General features: G+C 38.7%; 1 long non-coding RNA gene across 1 annotated transcript; it reads left to right on the top strand.

The window, feature by feature from the left end:
- The first annotated feature begins 341 nt into the window (after window positions 1-341).
- Window positions 342-1,531, top strand: LOC146702634 (uncharacterized). The gene is made up of 2 exons (XR_014922076.1): window positions 342-655; window positions 734-1,531. It is a non-coding gene; the product is annotated as an uncharacterized LOC146702634 (long non-coding RNA).
- Window positions 1,532-22,749: the final 21,218 nt, after the last annotated feature.

The following is a 22,749-nucleotide window of genomic DNA, read 5'->3' as shown; positions in this document are numbered from 1 at the left end:
AGTCTAAATAAATATCAATAGTACTGAAAGTAGCTGTGCATAATAATTTTAAAGTAAACTTCTGTGGCTCCATTTTAGGTCATGGAGTGAGCAGGTGACCACATGCCGCATGTCTAGAAAGCTGTGGACTGGGTTCAAGTCTGACCCGTGGCCCATCTCCCCTCTCTCGTCACTTTGGCAAAATGCCCCAAAAAATAATGTTAAAAAAAGAAAAAGAAATATTGAACTGATCAGTTAACTGTCACCAAACCAGTCTTTGCTAGGGATGGGTATCGAAAACCGGTTCTTGTTGAGAACCGGTTCCCACTGTTTCGATTCCTTGGAATTGTTTGCCATTTTTGCAAACGATTCCCTTATCGATTCCAGTCGCCCCGAATGACGTCACCACGTTGCGGAGCGTCATTTACCTGGCAGGAAACACGGCGCCTAAGCGGCTCAAACGCTCAAAAGTTTGATTATACTTTATGAGAACCGATGACAACAGGGCAACTTGCAAAGTAGATATTTCATTTAAGGGAGGAAACACTACGAATATGCAAAAGCATTTGCTCACAAAACACGCGATGACACGCGTTTTTAATTCCGCTCCGGACTCGTGACTCTCAACCCAGCAGCAGCGCTAACGTTTGCACGTCCTCTCCCGTTAATGCGGCAGGTAAATAATCAACTAACAGTGCATATTATGTTAGCGCAATCTGCCTTATTACAAGACCTGCCATTACTGTACATGTAGGTGACCATGATGAGAGAGACAGACAGAGTCTGGCTGGCGCTCGCTGGCAGTTCTCGCTGCAGTCTACCGGTAGCGTCTCCTTTCAGGCCAGGATAGACTAATGTCACCGAGCAGTGTCTAAGTTTGTGGTCAAAGGCTTGCACCCATTTGCCACAGCAGATGCCCCCGATTTTTGGTAAGTGAATGTGTTTAATTGTAGGCAGGGACATTACTGGATATTCTTGTGTAATTGCCACAGAACAATTTATGTTATACTTTGTTATTGCTACAGAAGAATGTTGCAGCTTTAAGGCAGGGATGACTCCTGGAGTTGCTTTCTCACTGCATATGCTTTATTTCACAATCAGATCGATTCGATAACAAAAACATACAGCAGCTCCTCTCCTACTCCTAGCCCTTCGCTGCGGTGGAAAAAAGAACGACTTCAATCCCCTTCAAGGAACATATGTACAAAATAGTTTTCCTGATACACCAATGGGGCGTTCAATGCCATCTTGTAAATATGAGTACTCTGGCAGAGTAACAGTTCAAATGAAAAATACACCAGAACAAACAAGCAAACAAAAAAAGAAGTGTGGGGTACCTTTGAACCAATGAACAAAGTATAACAATTTATACTTTTTAACATAACCCGACCCCGTCAATATGTGATATGTCTCACAAGAATATTTATTTTATTATTTTACATTTACAATTTTTTTTTCCTGGGGACCCTGTGACACCCCATTGAAGAGCCGTAGGCTGGATCTCTCAAGATCTCACTGTTGGGTTTGTAAGGCCATGTTACTCCTAAATTTCTATCTTGTTCAAAGAGAAGATATAAAACAAAGCTCTGAGCTAATCGACCTTAGTGTTCTCCTTTTTTAAAAAAAAAAAAAAAGAATCGATAAGAGAATCGATAAAGAATCGAATCGTTAAACAGAATCGAAAATGGAATCGGAATCGTTAAAATCTTATCAATACCCATCCCTAGTCTTTGCTATATCATCCTTGCAGTGTTAAAATTCTCCTTCTGATATCTGTTGTTTTCAGATGAAATGCCAGCTATTTACAATGCAAAATAGGAAAGAACATCCAAATTCCAGTTGTTATTGCACTTGCATCACTGGTTTATTCACTGTGTCCATTGAGATTGCCCTTTTCAATGAAAGTAGGAATAAATGACGACACAAAACCCAGTGTCTATGTCCCTACCCATGAAAAGGGTCATAAGCTAAGCGTGTAAAAGGACAATCATTACCTCTTGTCTCTGTTCATGAGTTTACACAGTGGCTGTGAATACAAATACTGTGTGTTTAGGATGTTGTGAGCTGTAATATAATTGATCTTGCCATATGGGATGCAGCAAAAAAACAAAACAAAACAAAGATTTGTCATGTTAGAATTAGGTTATAGTAAAGATTGAGGTGCAGATAGGAAATCCATTTTGCCCATTACTGTCCTCACAAGCATACAATTGCAAATGTGTGTGAGAAGCACAGCTGTGAGAAGCTGAGACGCTGAACACTGTGGGAAGGTCACAGTGATGAGAGAGAATGTTGGGAGGGATCATCCTGTGCTTGGATGAGCAAGGTTACACAGATAAAGACTGTGACCTTTAATCACTAATGTACCGTCATTCACATGCACGCACTCATGAGTGTGCATGCACATGCATAAACGATTAATTACTTAAGCACACACACAGCTCTAAGTTACTTCAGCACAATGATAATTCTTCTGTGTTGCTTAGCAAAGATTGTTTATTTTGTTGAATGCAATGACCTGCAAATCTCATAGACCCACATTTTATACACAATAGAGCATAGAAAACATATCGAATGTTTAAACTCGGGCATGTTAATATCACATGAAAAATATCAGTTAATGTTGAATTTGATGGCAGCACATCCCAAAAATAAGTTGGAAAAGTAACTGGTACTAAAAAGAAACAGCTGGAGGAACGTTGTGCAACTAATAAAGTTGACTGACAATAGGTCAGTAATCTGATTGGGTATAAAAAAACTTCTCAGAAGATGAGCAGAGGTACGCCAATCTGCAAAAAAACTGCATCTACAAATTGTTCAGAATAATATTCCCAAGACTTTGAAAATCTTATATATATTATCAAATGATTGTGAGAATTTGGAGAAATCCAATCAGGGACAAAGCTAAAAATCTATATTGGTTGCTTGTCTTCAGCCCTTGAGATAACACTGCATTAAAAACAGGAATGCTAGGCATCAGTTTAGCACCAGTGGGTGAGTAGGTGGCCCATGGCCAGAAGGCAGCAGCTGGGTTTGAATCTGACCTGTGGCCCAATGCTGCCTGTCTTCCCCATTCTTTCTTTCTCCGCCTTCCTCTCTGTCTCTACTATCACTATTAAATAAAGGCAAATGCCAAAAAATAATATTGAAAAAAACAAAACAAACAGGAATGGGTTTTTTTTTCAGGCTGGCTGCAGCTCAGGAGGTAGAGCAGGTCTACTGATCAGAAGGTCGGTGGTTCGATCCCTGGCTCCCGCTATTCTGCATGCCGAACATCCCTGGGCTAGATATTAACCCTAAGTTGCTCTCCGATGCAACCATCGGATTATGAATGTTAGTTAGTAAGCACTTAAAATCATAGAAGAAAGTGAATGTGGCATGTTGTAGAGCTTGGAGTACTCTGGGAGAGTAGAAAAGCGCTATATAAAAAATTACTTTTTTCAAGTAACGAGTAAAGTAAGGCATTACTATTGCAAAAAAGGTAATTAGATTACTGTTACTTTCCCGTAAGCACGCTGCGTTACTGCGTTACTAAAACCGTGATTTTTTTGCGAGAGTGTCTCATGACAATGACGTAAGCGAGTGCGACGTTCGTGGCAACAGCTGTGTGCAGATAAATGGATGGATCACATGTAGGGTGCGGGAGAGAGTATGAGCGTGCAGCGTTTAAAGCGTGGAAGTACTGACCTTACTTTGAGTTAGATTCCGTAAAAAGTGACAAAAACATTAGCGTCCGCTGTTCACCGCGTGGGAAGAAAACTTCTTTTTACAGCGAAAAAAACCTCTAAACTTCCGAGCAAGCACCGAGTGCGCTGCCGCTGGAATGTGAAATTCACAGAGAAACTCACGGATTCTTCAACAACCGCTGCTGCACACCTGCACCAGGGCAAACATCCGTCTACCCCACTCCTGCTAAACAGGTGAAAATAGAGCAACAGGACCGCTAGTCTTTGATTTTATTTATTTTCTGCTGTGTTTTACTTGCATCTATTTGAAAAAGTCAGTGTAAACACAAATACCTATTTTATTTCATGTGCTGGAATGTGCAGAAAATAGGTTTAAATGTTAAACAAATGTCTTCTAGTCAGAGAATGTTGCATATAGTTTAATGTTTGCTTGATGCATGAAGTTAAAAGATTAAAAGTAATAAAACAAGTTTTAAAAAGAGACTTTTTCATTTGATTACATTTTATGTGATGGAAAAAGTAGAATTGGGCTGAAAGATCTATTGCTTTATTACCTATTCAGGGTGTAAATCATGCTATAAAAAGTAACCAAGTAACTAATTACTTTTGAAAATAAGTAATCAGTAAAGTAACAAGATTACTTCCTTCGGGAAGTAATCAGTAATTAGTTACTGATTACTTTTTCAGGTAACCTGACTAACACTGGAAATGACTGCATGGCCTCAGGAACACTTTCAGAAATCACTGCATCTGAACACAGTTCAATCTGCCATCCACAAATGCAGGTATATACGGGTGTTAGGGCAACATGTAATGTCATCCAGATGATGTCATTTTCAGGGAAGGTTTTGCATATTTCAGCAAGACAATGCAAAACCACATACTGCAACTATGCACGCCTCCATGATGGACTATCGGAGCACATGCAGCAAAAGAAATCCTTTGTGCCGCTGGCAATAAGACTGTACAACTCTTCCTCACTCTGTAGGTGATTTTCCTGAGGATTAATAACAAAGCTATTCTGTTTCCATTCAGACCGTGCAATATCACCAAACAGTTTTTCATCGAATGTTTGTTTCATCTCCACATCATAATGCTGCTACTCTCTTTTATTCATTTTCACAGTACTATGCCACTTTTAGAATCACCTGCACTGATAGCTAAGCTATTTATTTTTCAGGATATAGTTATATTGTTACTTGTTAGAGTTATTTGATATTATATTTTGCACCATCCTACTGGATATTACTGTATACTAGTATTCTATTGCATATATTGTATATCTTATTCCTCTGTTCCTCCGTCTCTCTCGCTGCATTGAGCATGTGTATGACAAAAGAATTTCCCTCGGGATAAATAAAGTTCTTCTCTTCTTATCTTATCTTATCTTATTAGATAAGTTAAGATAATCGATCGTGGCTCAAGAGTTGGGAGTTCACCTTGTAATCGGACGGTTGTCGGTTTGTGCCCCGGCTTGGACAGACTCGTTTGTGTCTTTGGGCAAGACACTTCACCCGTTGCCTGCTGATGGTGGTCAGAGGGCCCGGTGGCCATTTACCATTTATTACAACAGCACAGTTTTGTAGCAGAAGAGTCCAGGTGCTAAAATGTCCTGCCGTAGTCCAGACCTTTCACTAACTGAAAACATTTTAAGGATCATGAAATCAAAATAAAATGACAAGGAAGAACCACGACTATTAGTCTTCTTTGTCTTCTTTTTCAGGATCATATGACTCTATAGACTTTTCTATCAGACAATAAAGAAACATGTAACATTCCTTTGGCTAAAGTTCAGTAACTGTAACTCTTCACTTCTCTTATGTTTGAAGACTAGACTGAAAGTAGAGGGGTGGCTACCTGTCCCAACTTTTCTGACACATGTTGCTGCCATGAGATTGATTACAGATTGCATTTTTTCTATAAACTACACAGAATCACAACATTTTTAGATTTGGATTTGATGTATGTAAATATATTGTGGCAAGCTGCGAAACCTTAGCAACAAAGGACTCACACAAAGATTGAGAATGCTGTTATAGCCCAAGCAGACATGGTGCACTCTTTGTTAATCAGTTCAATGTACTACACTGTGCTTCAGAGGGTCAATAACCCCACACATAAACTCACTCATGGTATAACATCTCTTTCCATCAAACAACAATTGTCAAAGAACTTAACAATATCTTCCAAAACACCATGAAATACAGTTTCTGAACCACAGAATTCTGCTGTTAGCATTGTTATAGCTACTTTTTTTTTAACCCATTCAATGTTTTCTATATCACGGATTCTTAATTTGATATGGTGAAATGATCGTGGGACAGACATACTTAGAATTGGAACAAATTTAGTAACTGTTGAGTAAAAGACTCTCATGGAAATAAATAAATAAATTGAGCTTGTTGCTGACCCTCTGACTGGGACGGCTGCTTTACTGTGACAAATGTTAATTAGATCTGCTGATGAAGTCGTCCTTAGATCCTCGCTTCTTAGAAATTTGGAATTTTTGAAGAAGTAATACAATCAAAGTCATTATTGAAACAGTCTTGCTACTTGGGGCCATCATATTACATAAACCTGCATATGTAGAATCACCAGAAACACATGTTTTTGACATTGTCCCAAAGGTTTAAAATTGTTTTAAATGTCACAGATTTCCTTCTACTATGTAACATTACATCTCCTATGGCTTTAATCCAGACATGATCAAGGGTTTTGGCTCATTACACCAGAACACTGGACAAATTCGTGTTATAGATATATAAAAAAAACCCTACCTGCAGGAACTACACTACAATTCTTAGAGGAGCAATAGTATACTGTGGCAGTTAAATAACTAAACAGATAAAAATGAGACAGTTCTGTGGGACATGTGTTAGAAAAGGAAAAGGAAAATATAATTTCCTTCCAGGCAAATGGCAAATAAACTTCCTTTCTTACAATACATACAGAGAAGGGCTCCACAAAGCTCCAACTGAGCATTAAAATAACAGTTGGCAGTTTGTTTTGAGCATAGCATTGGCTTTTGTAACAAACCGATGAAATGACACATGATGTTCAGGCAACCTTTCGATAATAACACACTTGTTGGAAAATCTTGTGTTGTTCTCCTATAAACACATGACACCAACGGCTTCAGAAGCTGTTGTGAAAATTTGCTTTAAAGCCAGTTTCGTTTTCTGTTTTTCTTACATTTTTTTCCTAAATCTTTCTTAAATTTCTTTATATTGTGATCAGTTCCTACCCTGTAAAAGAATACTTAAAACAACAAAACTAATAGTAATAAACTATTGTTATGGTTATTATCGTTGTGGCACATTTCGATTGAAAGCATTCTTCAAAGACTTTGTTTCATATTGGTGCAGTTGCTCCACATCCATGATATGAATCTCCCACTCCATCACATCCCCAAGGTGCTTTTATTGAATTAGGATCTGGAGACTGTGGAGACCATTTGAACAGCTCACACAGCAGCATAGTGTCACCAATATCTGATCTAGCTTTTTGTGTCATGATAACTGATCAAGTATTAGAGTGGTCCATCCCTAGTTCCCAACATGCAACAACCAATAACCAGTGTTGATGAAGAGACTGTCGATGTAACATTCTGCCTTTCTTGGTCAGGCAGCCTCTGAGGAGCCCAGTGGTGTGTTTGTTGGCTCATCGTCCTGTTGTTGTTGCTCTACGCACAAACAAGATAAGATGGGATGTTGGGATAGACGTGATGACCCCTTTCCTCTCCTCTACAAAAAACAAACCTCACACACACACACATACACAGTCACAGGAAATCACACATGCCTTCACCTTTTCTGAGTCTCCCAAACACAAAGCGAGCAGATGAAGAATGTGGTTATGAAACCAGAGTTCAGGTTTCTATTTGTCTGATTTCTTCTGATTCACAGCCTGAGCCACTCTCTTCTTACTGATCTGCCAGCAGTTGTGATTATGAAGCCGTGATTCCTACACTTTCTTCACAATAGCTGATGTTGATATACAGGGAGTGCAGAATTATTAGGCAAGTTGTATTTTTGAGGAATAATGTTATTATTATTATGTTATTATTGAACAACAACCATGTTCTCAATGAACCCAAAAAACTCATTAATATCAAAGCTGAATGTTTTTGGAAGTAGTTTTTAGTTTGTTTTTAGTTTTAGCTATTTTAGGGGGATATCTGTGTGTGCAGGTGACTATTACTGTGCATAATTATTAGGCAACTTAACAAAAAACAAATATATACCCATTTCAATTATTGATTTTTACCAGTGAAACCAATATAACATCTCCACATTCACAAATATACATTTCTGACATTCAAAAACAAAACAAAAACAAATCAGTGACCAATATAGCCACCTTTCTTTGCAAGGACACTCAAAAGCCTGCCATCCATGGATTCTGTCAGTGTTTTGATCTGTTCACCATCAACATTGCGTGCAGCAGCAACCACAGCCTCCCAGACACTGTTCAGAGAGGTGTACTGTTTTCCCTCCTTGTAAATCTCACATTTGATGATGGACCACAGGTTCTCAATGGGGTTCAGATCAGGTGAACAAGGAGGCCATGTCATTAGTTTTTCTTCTTTTATACCCTTTCTTGCCAGCCACGCTGTGGAGTACTTGGACGCGTGTGATGGAGCATTGTCCTGCATGAAAATCATGTTTTTCTTGAAGGATGCAGACTTCTTCCTGTACCACTGCTTGAAGAAGGTGTCTTCCAGAAACTGGCAGTAGGACTGGGAGTTGAGCTTGACTCCATCCTCCACCCGAAAAGGACCCACAAGCTCATCTTTGATGATACCAGCCCAAACCAGTACTCCACCTCCACCTTGCTGGAGCTCTCTGCCCTTTACCAATCCAGCCACGGGCCCATCCATCTGGCCCATCAAGACTCACTCTCATTTCATCAGTCCATAAAACCTTAGAAAAATCAGTCTTGAGATATTTCTTGGCCCAGTCTTGATGTTTCAGCTTGTGTGTCTTGTTCAGTGGTGGTCGTCTTTCAGCCTTTCTTACCTTGGCCATGTCTCTGAGTATTGCACACCTTGTGCTTTTGGGCACTCCAGTGATGTTGCAGCTCTGAAATATGGCCAAACTGGTGGCAAGTGGCATCTTGGCAGCTGCACGCTTGACTTTTCTCAGTTCATGGGCAGTTATTTTGCGCCTTGGTTTTTCCACACGCTTCTTGCGACCCTGTTGACTATTTTGAATGAAACGCTTGATTGTTCGATGATCACGCTTCAGAAGCTTTGCAATTTTGAGACTGCTGCATCCCTCTGCAAGATATCTCACTATTTTTGACTTTTCTGAGCCTGTCAAGTCCTTCTTTTGACCCATTTTGCCAAAGGAAAGGACGTTGCCTAATAATTATGCACACCTGATATAGGGTGTTGATGTCATTAGACCACACCCCTTCTCATTACAGAGATGCACATCACCTAATATGCTTAATTGGTAGTAGGCTTTCGAGCCTATACAGCTTGGAGTAAGACAACATGCATGAAGAGGATGATGTGGAAAAAATACTCATTTGTCTAATAATTCTGCACTCCCTGTAGTGTGTACTTACATCTTCCAATAAATTGATGTATTCTGATACATTTATAATTAATCCATTGAAAATACATAGATGCATGCCCCAATTTGTGAAAGTCACTACGTTACCCCACCACCTTGAATACATTGGCTGCCCAGTTGGCTTTTAAGTAGGTGGTGAGATACCTTTAGCCTTATCTCCTAAAGTCATGGCTCTAACACACAGAAACAGCAGCGCTTATCAACAGAAAAGTTCAGGATACCGTCAACAACTCACATCAAGCTCACGACTGTCATTCAACAGTCGTGAGCTTCACTGACTCATCGGCTTGTATCTGAGTCCTTTTAAGAAGTTATACAGCCTGACTTTGTGACAGGGTTGCCGTAATACTAAAATGTCCAAATCCATACCAATAACCAGGAAAATACGCAATATTTGATACCATTTTTCATACCACAGAGAAGATTTTAACCTCATCCTGCAACAAGAGAAGTAAGGGTTCAATACTGCAGTCTGCTAGCTACTATGCTAATGATAACAGGTGGCTAATGCTAGTGATTGGTAATTGCTACTAGCAAAACAGCTAATGTCAGCTAATGTTAACATGTGTGCATGTTAACATTAGCTGCATTTAGGATAACTGTTGTTGAAACAGGAGCTTTAGATGACCTCTTTGACTTCCTCCTAAAGTTTTCAGTGTTATGAACGTTAACCATACTTTAGTTGTTAGTAAGGAGATGAGGTGTGCCTTTCTGTCTGCAGTGAAATTATGTGAAATTCGATCCAGCTGGAGGAGGCAAAGACAGCAATGTTTGTTTTGATGTTGTTGCAAATGAATATTGTAATTAAATATTAAATTTAGTACTGATTAAAATCTAAGGATTGTTTTTTTATTTTATTTTTTTGGAAACCCTAGTTGTGAAAGAAGTCGACTATGTAACAGTTGGTCCCCTGTTTCTACTAAGTTCCTTTATGAGTACGTTGAGGCCAAAATCAAAGATAAAAGTGTGGATTGTATGGTTTGTAAACATGATTGTATATGCAGCATTTACTGGTTCTGTAAAGTGAAATCAGTGCTCTTGGTCGTCCTATTTAGAGTAAAATGTATAGTAAAGCAGGGTATGCATGTTTGCATATTTAAATGATACCTCTGTGTGTTCTCTGGTTATGTACTGGTATGTGTGTTTCACGTGCTAAAGAGCCTCGTGCATGTGGTTTTGCTAGAGTCAAACTAAGTGATTCATCCACAGGCAGCATTTGGTCAGTTTGTTGTTGTTGGCCTATTGTCATCTGTTTTTCTGTTTGTCTGTCTATCTGTGTGGCTGAAGGAACGGTACACTGTGTTTTGCTGAGCTGGTGTTATGGGTGGAAGTCAAACACAGCAGTAATTACTGAAACACACACACCTCCACTCACTCACAATACAGTAACAGTGATAAGCTCACTTGATGATTATGTCTCAGTTTTTGCTGTGGTGAAACACAAAGATTTGGGAACAATAGCTTAATGTATTCAAACTCATAAACCCATATTTAGCCTAAAAGCTATTTTTCCATGTGTGATGAAGTTAACCCTGAGGGTAAAAGCCTGCCCCTGGGTTTATGTAAGCCCACTCCTGTTTGAAGAGGACGATGGTGAGATCTGAGGCACAGATGTTTCATCTGTCATCAGATAAACAAAGTGTGGGTGTTTGAGTTGCAGCTTCTCAATGGGGTTCAGATCAGGTGAACAAGGTGGCCATGTCATTAGTTTTTCTTCTTTTATACCCTTTCTTGCCAGCCACGCTGTGGAGTACTTGGACGCGTGTGATGGAGCATTGTCCTGCATGAAAATCATGTTTTTCTTGAAGGATGCAGACTTCTTCCTGTACCACTGCTTGAAGAAGGTGTCTTCCAGAAACTGGCAGTAGGACTGGGAGTTGAGCTTGACTCCATCCTCAACCCGAAAAGGCCCCACAAGCTCATCTTTGATGATACCAGCCCAAACCAGTACTCCACCTCCACCTTGCTGGCGTCTGAGTCGGACTGGAGCTCTCTGCCCTTTACCAATCCAGCCACGGGCCCATCCATCTGGCCCATCAAGACTCACTCTCATTTCATCAGTCCATAAAACCTTAGAAAAATCAGTCTTGAGATATTTCTTGGCCCAGTCTTGATGTTTCAGCTTGTGTGTCTTGTTCAGTGGTGGTCGTCTTTCAGCCTTTCTTACCTTGGCCATGTCTCTGAGTATTGCACACCTTGTGCTTTTGGGCACTCCAGTGATGTTGCAGCTCTGAAATATGGCCAAACTGGTGGCAAGTGGCATCTTGGCAGCTGCACGCTTGACTTTTCTCAGTTCATGGGCAGTTATTTTGCGCCTTGGTTTTTCCACACGCTTCTTGCGACCCTGTTGACTATTTTGAATGAAACGCTTGATTGTTCGATGATCACGCTTCAGAAGCTTTGCAATTTTGAGACTGCTGCATCCCTCTGCAAGATATCTCACTATTTTTGACTTTTCTGAGCCTGTCAAGTCCTTCTTTTGACCCATTTTGCCAAAGGGAAGGACGTTGCCTAATAATTATGCACACCTGATATAGGGTGTTGATGTCATTAGACCACACCCCTTTTCATTACAGAGATGCACATCACCTAATATGCTTAATTGGTAGTAGACTTTCAAGCCTATACAGCTTGGAGTAAGACAACATGCATGAAGAGGATGATGTGGACAAAATACTCATTTGCCTAATAATTCTGCACTCCCTGTATATAAAATGAAAAAACAAACAAACTCAAAACATTACATTGGCTTTAATCTGAGGTGGTGTCACTTTATGATTTCAGAAGCTGGTAAAGCTAATGAACATAAACTGGTGCCATCTTAACCCTTGGGGGGTCCTAAAAAAAAGTACCCCTTATGAGGTCCTAGAGCCAAAAATCGACCTTGCCATAAAAAGTGCTATAAAAAGATTATACATTAATATTTTATTCCACTTTAAATTAGCCAATCTTTTAGACCTACTTCTCCTTGAAATATTCATGTCAAGTTTTAATTATATTTCGCGGATTTTAACCCTCTATATCCCGGTTTTGTCACATGAGCGCACGGCCGTTTTTGGCGAAAAAAATGAAAAAATTAAATATTTTCCATAAAATACATTTGAAAGTTATATTTTATTGTACTTTTAATTAGGCCTTTAGATGGACCAAAGATCAGCACCAAACATAATTTCGATCGCCTTTTATTTTTTTTGCAGGAGCGCATTTCATAAAATGCACACACTATCGGTCCTAATCGACCACGCCCATAAAAGTGCTATAAAAAATTTATATATTAATATTTTATTCCACTTTAAATTAGCCAATCTTTTAGACCTACTTCTCCTTGAAATATTCATGTCAAGTTTTAATTACATTTCGCGGATTTTAACCCTTTATATCCCGGTTTCGTCACATGAGCGCACTGCTTTTTTTGCCCCAAAAAACATAAAACTTGAATATTTTCCAAAAAAAACATTTGAGGTAATATTCAATTGTTATTATAATTAGGCCTTTAGATGGACTAAAGATCGGCACCAACAGTCATTTCGATCGCCTTTTTTTTTTTTTTTCAGGACCAGAAAATGGTCTCCAGGCGGCAAATGCTGCTCCTCTAGGCCGAAATAAGTGCATCTTGCCGGGGTACGTCGCGACGATGACCGGGGCACGATCACCGGGGACTCATTTTTCCAGCACACACGTCCGATACCACGTGACAACAAATACGTCATTTCCTGTTGACTAAAAAAAAAAATGCACCCTCTAATGGTCCTAGGGACCGAAAATGGTCCCGCCCCATCAGCGGGCGAAGCCGCTGCTGCACGCCGGAAATGAGGCTTCATTTCCCGCAGGTCTGTTACGGCAGCCCGCTGTTTTCCAGCCCGGGGTCAAATGTGGAGCAAGGGCGCCACCCAGTGGACAAATAAAAAAATTACAACTCTAAGGTCTCTTCTGCAACACGGAAATGATACTTAAGCGATCGCCGAGATGCTTACGGTATAAATCCTGCAGTGAAAAATAGCGTTTATAATGGGTTTCAATGGGGCGATTTATGGCTCTAGGACCTCAAGTGGATGTCGGTTTTTAGCTTAGCCACCTTAAGCTAATCGAATAAACGGAGACGGCAATTCTAAAGAAAAATGAAAAAAAAAAAAAGGGTTGGAAGGTTTGGCTATATTCTATTCAACACAGTGAAAAGTGAAAATGGCCTAATATTAAAAAACGCTGAGGACGAAAAAATGGCCGTAGGTCTCCCTGAGGGTTAATTCAGCCCAGTCTCAGATGCTCGATAGGCTTAAAGAAACATATGACATGGTAAACATGCTCTTCCATTACCCTCCAACCTGTCACAGCAGATGGCTTCACCTCCCGCATTCATGTTCTGTCTCTTCCTGTTAAAAGTGAGTTCTTCTTCCCCACTGTTGCCAAGTGCTTGCTCATAGAAGTCCTCTCAAATATTTTAGGGCCTCTGACTTGCAATGATTGTTGCTGTCAGCTGACACTGTATAAAAAAAATTAAATAGAGAAAACAACAAAAAGAAACAAGTGTTCTGCTGTTGAAATGTGCATAACTATGGCAACTGTGGTAACAAAATTTTTTGAATAAGTTAGTTGAAGACATTAGTCATCTAACTTCAAGTTAACAGGACTTTGCTTCTTTACCTAGAATGTGACTGTGCACTAAACCCAAACAAATAGTTTCAGTCTCTAATCCTAAGCAAACAAATGACAGTAAAACAAATGGAGAAGTTCCCAGATGGCACTCAGACTTCTGCCTTTTCAGTGGAAGCAGTATAATTCTGCCACCTCCCAAAACACTCCCTACTTCTCATGAAGAATTCACAACTCCCAGGCTATGTTTTGTAGTCTGTCACAGTGGTACAGACTCTAAAGTAGGAAAGCTTTTCCCCCCTCATCATATCCTTTTATTTCTGTTGTGTTAAGTGTTCAGTTCATATACAGAAAGAAAATAGTAACAGTAACAAGGTAGATATGTCCACAACACTAGTAAACTGGTGCTTTTGTGTGTGTGTGTGTTATTTGACCAGTTACTGTAGAACCTGCCAGAGTCATCGTGACGTATAGTGTAAAGCATCTCGGCTTATGCTGTCAATTTCTAAACTGAAAGCTGAGAACACGATGTGAAACATGTCACGTCAAGGCTGATGACTGTTGATGTGAGAGACTGTCGACAGTAAACAGTAACCAAGAAGAGAAACACATCTTGGTGGACATCTTGGTGGCAAACTGTGGAAATATTTCTAGCACTTTTGGCAACCAGCTTTTAATATCTGACCGTTTGATCAGTCAGATATCAGTTCACGACAGAAAAAAAACACATTATGCAGTTTCCTATATACTCAAAACTGTAGGTAATTTATAGGTTTGATTAAGACTTCACAAACTGTTCTGTTGTTACTTATTCCCTGCCTGGTGACATTAACAATTAAACAGACTTTTAAATCAAAGGGCCACTTTAAGCATTCCAGGCCCAGAAAGGGTATGTTTTTCATGCTGTGAATAAAAAAGACTCTTATAGGAGATATATACCACAATTACAGTAATCCATGACATAAATAGATTAGAGAAAAGCTATTAAAACAGTCTCAAGTTCTTAAAGCCAAATTATAGAGAATAACATTATGACGTTATACTGTTCCTGTGTATTTACTCTGTTTGTACAGTACACTAATGACCTCAGTTTGGATTATAAACCACACAAATATCTGTTTATGACACATCAACACAACAGTCCTTACTACAACACAACAACAAGGAAGGATATTGGAGTTAATGAAAGTTAACTTTGCTTTCAAAAATGCGTTTTTATTGTAATACCTGCACTGATTTACTGAACTCTGTCCACTTAGATATATGCCCTCCATACAATCGTAAGTAAAAAAGGCTGAAGCTAACACTGAAACAATATTTGATGCTTTTTAAGGCATACATATTTTTGACTTTATAATAAAAAGGTATGTTGTGTATACTATTTCCAGTTGAGTAATGGATAATTTGCTTGTTTGTTTGGTGACCTCACTCTGTTTTCATAATAACAAGACAGTATGCTGGACGTGCTAACATGCAGGTCTGCACCGATGAGCAGCAACATCAACCGAGGTAAGCCAGCGTTTTAAATGTCGTGCTGACTAAAACTGAAACTGTTATGGAAATTAGGTGATTTCAACTATAATTTTAATCCAAAAGCAGAAAAATCCGATCCAAAAATGAACCAGTATTTCAGTGTTTTCTTTTCATTGCTTGTTATGTAGCTATGTAGATAAATACTGCATTAATAATTTAAGAAATCTCTGTATGTTGGTCCATGTGTTGCCTACAGCCTACCTGTTCTGCACAGCTATGTTTTAAAGAGGCTCAATCCCACACAAAGAAACAGATCGTGTGTCTTTACAGCTGTCCTCTTTTCCACATATCCTCTTGAAAGCCTGCATGTGATGCATTTAAGGCACATTGTTGGGTAAGTTTTTAGTAACAAAAAAAGATATTTCAAATTATTTTAACTATTCCAAAATAACTAAAATTAAAATTTGCATGGATTTAACAGCATTAATTATGTTTACATAATAGATGAAAAAAAAATGTAGTGATCATCTTGTGTTTTGACCTCTTGGAGTTTCACAAAATGTACCAAACCAGACCAAACCAGGTCTGACCAGCGAGGTTCAACACTGGTCTGATTGTACAGCACTTCTAAGAAACCTGTCATAAACACTGCCCTTTCAGCAGAGCTGCAATCCTCCGTTGTCCAGTCTCAAAGCTGATTTCTTTGAAAATACAAGGCTCTCATAAGAGATTGCTTCAATCTTAACTCTACTTGCATACATTTCTCAATCTGTTTTGCAGTGTGTAAGTCACGATAATAACTTGTACGTGATAACGATGGATGCTGGCGTCACAGCTCCAGATGCACACGATAAAATCATTCAACACATGGTACATGTTTGTCATGCTTAAGGACAAAGCAATAGATAATGAACACTCCTATGCAATTAGGCAAAGACCAAACATGAACACACCCACATGCTGGACTGGCCTCGTGCTTGCTGCATCACATTCTCAGGCAGCTCCCTTTATTGCTGTAGAAGTGATAATGATGTGCAGCTGTTTTACAACAGCTTATTGCAGCAATGATGGCTGTAAGGCTGAAATGCACGTTCACACAAATGAACAAAAATATAGCCTCCTACATTCTCCATGCAAGCAGTTCTTTTTGTAGTTTTCAAATTTTTGTCATATTTTGTTATTTGCCACAGTGTAACACAACCCTGCCTGTGTTCAGCACATAAATGCTCAGATTTTTACCCAGTAATTGCATCACTTGCGCAATTTATGACAATTTAAAATGAATCTGTGATACACTGTGCTCCATCAAAAGGCTTTCATAACCTTAAATTGAAATAAACAAAATGAGTGCAATCCAAGTCTAAAAAGAACAATAACCACAACAAAAGACCTTTAGGGAAAAAAAGAATAAGAGCATTAATATTAATAAAGCAGTTTTATCGCACTGTAGTCACCAATGATTTGTTCAATTTTGTTTTCGATTTGATGTCATAACTTTTGCTTCTATTCTATGACAATGGCTCCTTTGGAACTATTTCCTCTTCTTCACATCTCTTTCATTCTCTTTCATTTCTGTGTTGCTCTCCTCATCTCGTGCTCTCTTTTCCTGATTGCATCTTCTGTCTCTTGATCTGCTCATGAAAAGTTGAATTTCAATTGTTTTTCAGCTGATCAGTAACCATATTCACATTATTTATTGATTTTTTTTATTTCCGCAGACTAAAAGTGACCATATTATTCCCATACTGCTGTAATGTTCAGGGAGCAAAAGGCCACAGTTACAATGCTATTTAACTGTCTGAAAGGTCTTCTTCTTGGTCAAAGCTTTGCTTCCATCTATATTAAAGGTTGATGGACCAATCCAAATATTGATACTGGTAGTGGTATTTGATCAATACTAGAGCAATATGTTTGATCCCATGTAGCCCACAGAATTGTGTTAAATTAATATTTATTAATTTTTTTAGAAATGAAAAAATACACCCCAAACATGCACTATAAAAAATGTCTGAACCTTTTTATGTTGACTGTCATGTCTGTTGTAATTATAGTAAATAAAAGCTGAACAAAAGCCCTTTAGAGACAGGCATATTTCTCCGAAATAAATAAAATAGTTAAAAAACAGTTTCAAAATGCATGAGCTGTAAATTGTGTTTGTTGGGTTAACGAATTGTATTGCAAAGTAAAAAATCACAGTCATTTAGTGGTCATCAAAATCTGTTCAGAATTCAGAATTTACAAAGTGATGATGATTAATCTCATAAGTCATATAATCAAACATATCGGTATCGTGAACTTGTGATCTCCTTGCCTTTGAAATCATTGCTTCAAAGATGTGAACCAGGTCTGCGACCACTCAGGGTCAGTAGGTCTCATAGTGACTTTGGTAAATCAAGACAGCAATAAAACGGCAATAAGAAGGCATCAGCCAATTATCGGTCTGAGTGGAGTCAAGTTGGCTATTACAAGCAATCTCTTTGTGATAATACAGTGATTAGCTGAGATAAACTGGCAAAAATCCCAAGCCTGTTACCATCTAAAAGCACAGAAATGTACAAAAAACAAAACAAAATTACAAATATCTGCATTCAGAATCCAACTAGAACCTCATGGATCTGAAACAAAAACACTTCCACAAATGAGGACTTAGTTGCTGCAGAATGATGACTTTACTTTTATATAAACATTTAACTACAGTACAACAACATGACAACCCAGTCAACAACCAGTTTGCAACTAAGTGACTTGAGTTCCCTACTGAAAATATCTTTTAAGTAGTTTTAAGTAACAAATTAATAAAGTAACAGAATTTCACTCGCTGAAACTAAACCACAAAATTATTGGATAGTCTTGATCTCACAACAAGCCCTAAAAGGAATCACATGATCTATTAACAATGCTCCAAAAGGCACCAATCCAGTCGTTAAGTCTGACGTCACTAGCCGTGTCTGGGTCTAAACTCCGCTGCAGGTCCATATATAAAACGATCACTATGGCATTACTGAGAGTTGAAAAACGGTCTAAAGTCTTTCATCTTTAATTAAATGATCAGCGTTCTGCTCTACCAGGTGTAACAATTGAGTTTAACATCCAGGCATCCATGAAAACAGAATTTATGACATTTAACGAAGTTAGAAGTTAGCAGGAAGTTAGCTCGCTAGCTTCTATCTAAATACAATATAGCATGTCCTGACTGCGGGGTTTTGGAAACAAATTAAAACGTACAGCTCTGTTATCACTTCCAGCATAAATGAAGACAGAAAACTAAACAGCAGTGACGTTTGTAGGGTTACTGAAGTTTGGCTAGCTGGTATATAATAATGTGTTATGTCAGCGGTCCCCAACCTTTTTTGCGCCACGGACCGGTTTGTGCCTGACAATATTTTCACGGACCGGCCTTTAAGGTGTCACAGATAAATACAACAAAATAAAACTAGTACTGGTACCGAAAAAAAGAAGATTTATTCATAACACACGTGAAAAGACCCAGGAAAACCGAGTTAACGTAAAAAAAACGATAACAAAATAATGCTAAAAACTGATAAAAACCTTGAAAACCATGCATTTCACACCCGAGTCTCACTCTCGCGGCCCGGTACCAAATGACTCCGGTCCGTGGCCTGGGGGTTGGGGACCGCTGTGTTACGTGACCGCTAGCGACACAGCTATGTTAGCATAATATGAACAAGCTAACTTGTTTTATAATGGATAATGGATTGGATTTATATAGCGCTTTTCAAGGCACCCAAAGCGCTTTACAATGCCACTATTCATTCACTCTCGCATTCACACACTGGTGGAGGCAAGCTACGGTTTTAGCCACAGCTGCCCTGGGGCAGACTGACAGAAGCGAGGCTGCCATATCGCGCCACTGTTTTCCACTCGATAAAAGTTAACGTGAGTGTTCTCGGTGGTCAGGAACAAATGTAATCGCATCCAGGATGCTGTAAAAGGACCAAACTTCAGCCAGGAGAACAACTGAGATAATCCATCCACAATACGAGGTTAGTCATTCATATACTGCTGCATGGGCTGTGCTGTAGTTACATTCTAAGGTTTTAAAAACTGACCTTAAATAAATGATTAGCGGTAATAAAAGCTGAGGGAGGTCAACAGTGATCACTGACTGTTTTAGGAGCTTTTTGAGATTAAATAGAAGAAAATACAAAACATTAAACATGTTAACAACACAAAAGCCATATTAAACACAGACTACTTTAGACCCGGAAGTAGGATTCGTCACGTCATCACTTAACGACCGGATAACTAAAATCTAGTAATGACGTTCAGTTTAATAACTTGAAGTAGCAAAGTCGAGGCCCAGCAGGTGCCACTTGGCTCCAGCTTCCTGTATCTGGACACCTGTCAGTCAACATTACAACAAGTCATTGATTCAATTACTGTATATGAGATGGGTTGCAAAGTGACTTGTAGACATGCAGCAACTACTGGCAGGTTATAGTAACTCAGATTGACAATTACATGCTAGCTTGTATTTTGTGGCACTCCCCAAAGTCAGGTTTGTTGCCACAACTACTGATTAATTAATGGTTAAAAAGTTGTCAAAAACGGATCTTTTGGCAGCTCTAAGTGTTATAAAATGGATATTAATATAGACGCAAAAGGACCCATTAAAACTTGTTTAAGGATACTGGGGAAGGCTATATTTCTTCCACTCAGTTCACACTGTTATTTCATTCTCATTAACAGTTAAAGTCCAAAGGAACAAACATGAATGTCAGAAATGTATCATTTAAATCCATAAAAAACAAAATAACTAAAACTAAGCTTTTTAGCTTTTCAGATATTTTGAGGAAAATGCTTTTAACATGTTTGTTTTGAAAGTAGATGCAGAGTAAGCTTGGCGTCATTTACATCTTCATAAATTATTTCATAATTATTTCAGAGAAATCAAAGTAATTTTGACTTTTTATTATTTTCCTTTCTAGTATAAATCTTTTATATATGTTGTATAAATAATTGCTGTGCCCCAGATGTTCTCCAGATGTCAAATAAAAGCCACAAGGATTCTTATTTTCTTTTTGTGTCATATCCTGGTCAGTCCATCCCGTCTCCAGGTTTTCCATCTGCAAGGGAGGAGATTTGTTTGCCAGTTGGCTGTTTTTATTGATGATTCACAGGTTAAACCTGAACTCTGTCAACAAAGAAATCATAGCACCTCAGCGATTCCATTGTATGTAGTTAAGCTGGATATTTTATTAGCCTCTAAATCAGGGATGTCAGACTCATTTTATGTTGTGGGCCACATACAGCCCACTTTGATCTTGAGTGGGCCTGACATGTGAAACTGCCCTCATTGAACTAAATGTGTATATTTTAATATGAAACAAACAAGTTCAGTTTCGTGAGTTTGTCTCAGTTTCTTTACATGATTAATGTGTAAAAAGACAGAAAAGCATCTGGTAGTACAAACTGTCCTCCATTTATGAAAGATAAGGTTTATTTTAAACAAAGAAACTGTACACCCACTATTATAAAAACACGAATTTCTAGTGTAAAACAGGAACTTTTCTGTCATTTAATTGTTTATCTATTGCTTAACTACTTTGGTGTAGTGTGAATGGCAATGCAGATGGACTCTTTATCAACAGAAAAAGCTGAAAAACACATGAAACAGGAGTTAAAAGTTCAGAAAGTACAAAATCTAGGTACATTTTCCAAAGCCTTCCAGCAGGTTGGTCTTTGTCCGGCCAGATCTGGTCTTAACTGCATTCAGGATACTATTTTCCAAGAACTTTTCTCCCTATTTTACTTCACAGAATTCAGCGTGCCTCCATTTCTCTGCAGCCTGTTTCAGTGCACCATTAAAGTGGACTGCTGACGAGGTCGCTGATGCATGCAGTGACAGGAGCAGGTAGAACCGAAGCATTAGCACGAACACGTTAATGTGAAATGCTGAACATTTGATTAATTTCACACATTTCTCCGTACTCACACTCTCAGAACTGCTGTGAAACATCATTAAACTTGCACCTGAAAGACACACTTCTGTACAACTTTATTGGTTTTCCACTGAGAATGATAAAGATTAGCTTAGAGAAAACTTTGCTGAAAAAAACTTGCTTTCAGTTTATAGTGGCTACAGAGCTGATGCTTGTTATTGGTCTATTCAGTGTTATCTCTGCATTGTGGGTGAAAACATTGCATTCAGATACAGATTTCAATATCACAAGAAATCCTTATAAGATATATCTCCTTATATATATCTAATCTGTACTTGATGCATATTAATGTGAGTATCTGCACTAAATCTCTAAGTTAGTTTCATTGCAGAAGAAGGCAGTGCAGCATTAGTCAAACCGCAAAGCATTGTAAAATTATGTGGACCATCCTTAAAATTCAGACACTTAAAAATTTCCTTTTTCACAGACCACTCCTTCCTGTTAAGCAGGCAACATTATTTCATTGGTATCTTGTGACTTGCATAAGTGAACGGAGCATATGATGGGAAGTAGATGCATAGAGATTAGAGAAACAGGCTTGAGGTCTGATTTGAAGGGTCAATCAAAGGCCCGGCTGAAGTACTGTTTCTAATAAGAAAAGGAACAGTTTGTTAACTTGTTAGCTGTATTTTATCAGATGATATGGACATGTAACATAAACTCACAACACAATACAACTCACCTGATAGGGATTCAAAATGCACAATACAAAATAAGCAAAAGAATAATGCAAAAAAAAAAAAACCCTAACAGAAGAAGTACACTAATTACCAATACTCAACTTTAAAAGACCCTCAGAAAACTCGAAGACATAATCCACAAGATTAAGAAAGTCTGGCTCAAGAAGTGAGGGGTGGCTCAAGATGAGGTAGCAAACTGGAGTAAAGCAATGATAGATTATGGGGAAGGAAAATAATTAAACGTTTAATGATCTGCATGGTGTAAAACTGCCGTCGGCAAAAGGACGCCATTTTCAAAATAGCAATCTTGTTACAGTTTCAATTTCAGGATCAAAAACCAGAGACAAGTTAAAGTAAAGAGCACTTTAGAGAGTCTATATTATAATACCCAAGTGTAACAGGGAGCACTCGAGCTATTATAATACAGTACTTCAAATAATACCTATGCAACACAAAGCCTGCCTTGCAAAGTATAATCACTGAACTCAAGCTTATGTAAGTTCTGTAGTGTCTCTTTTCTGGTTGCCCCTGGCAGCAGCAAGCAGAGGAGTTAACAGCGTGTGTGTGTCTATTCAAGGACAGCAGCTTTTATAGTTAATAACTGTCAAGTCACTAACAACAGCTGAGAGTAGATACTGAAGAGACGCTCAGTCATCGTGAAAGCCAGCGCGCTGAAAGAAGACAAGGCTGGAGCTGTCAGGAGGAGAGGTGACACTTCAAGACCACGTGTCGGTGTCAGCCTGACCTGTAGGAAACTTCAATGATTGTGCATTTTTACTACCAGTGATGCACAGCATGG

Source organism: Copadichromis virginalis, linkage group LG8 (genome assembly GCF_057382275.1).
Source record: "Copadichromis virginalis isolate Kocher_CV1m ecotype Utaka linkage group LG8, C_Virginalis_male_GT1.1, whole genome shotgun sequence".
Lineage (NCBI taxonomy): Eukaryota > Metazoa > Chordata > Actinopteri > Cichliformes > Cichlidae > Copadichromis > Copadichromis virginalis.
The sequence above is the reverse complement of the archived record's forward strand: the minus strand, read 5'-3'. Positions and strand labels throughout refer to the sequence as shown.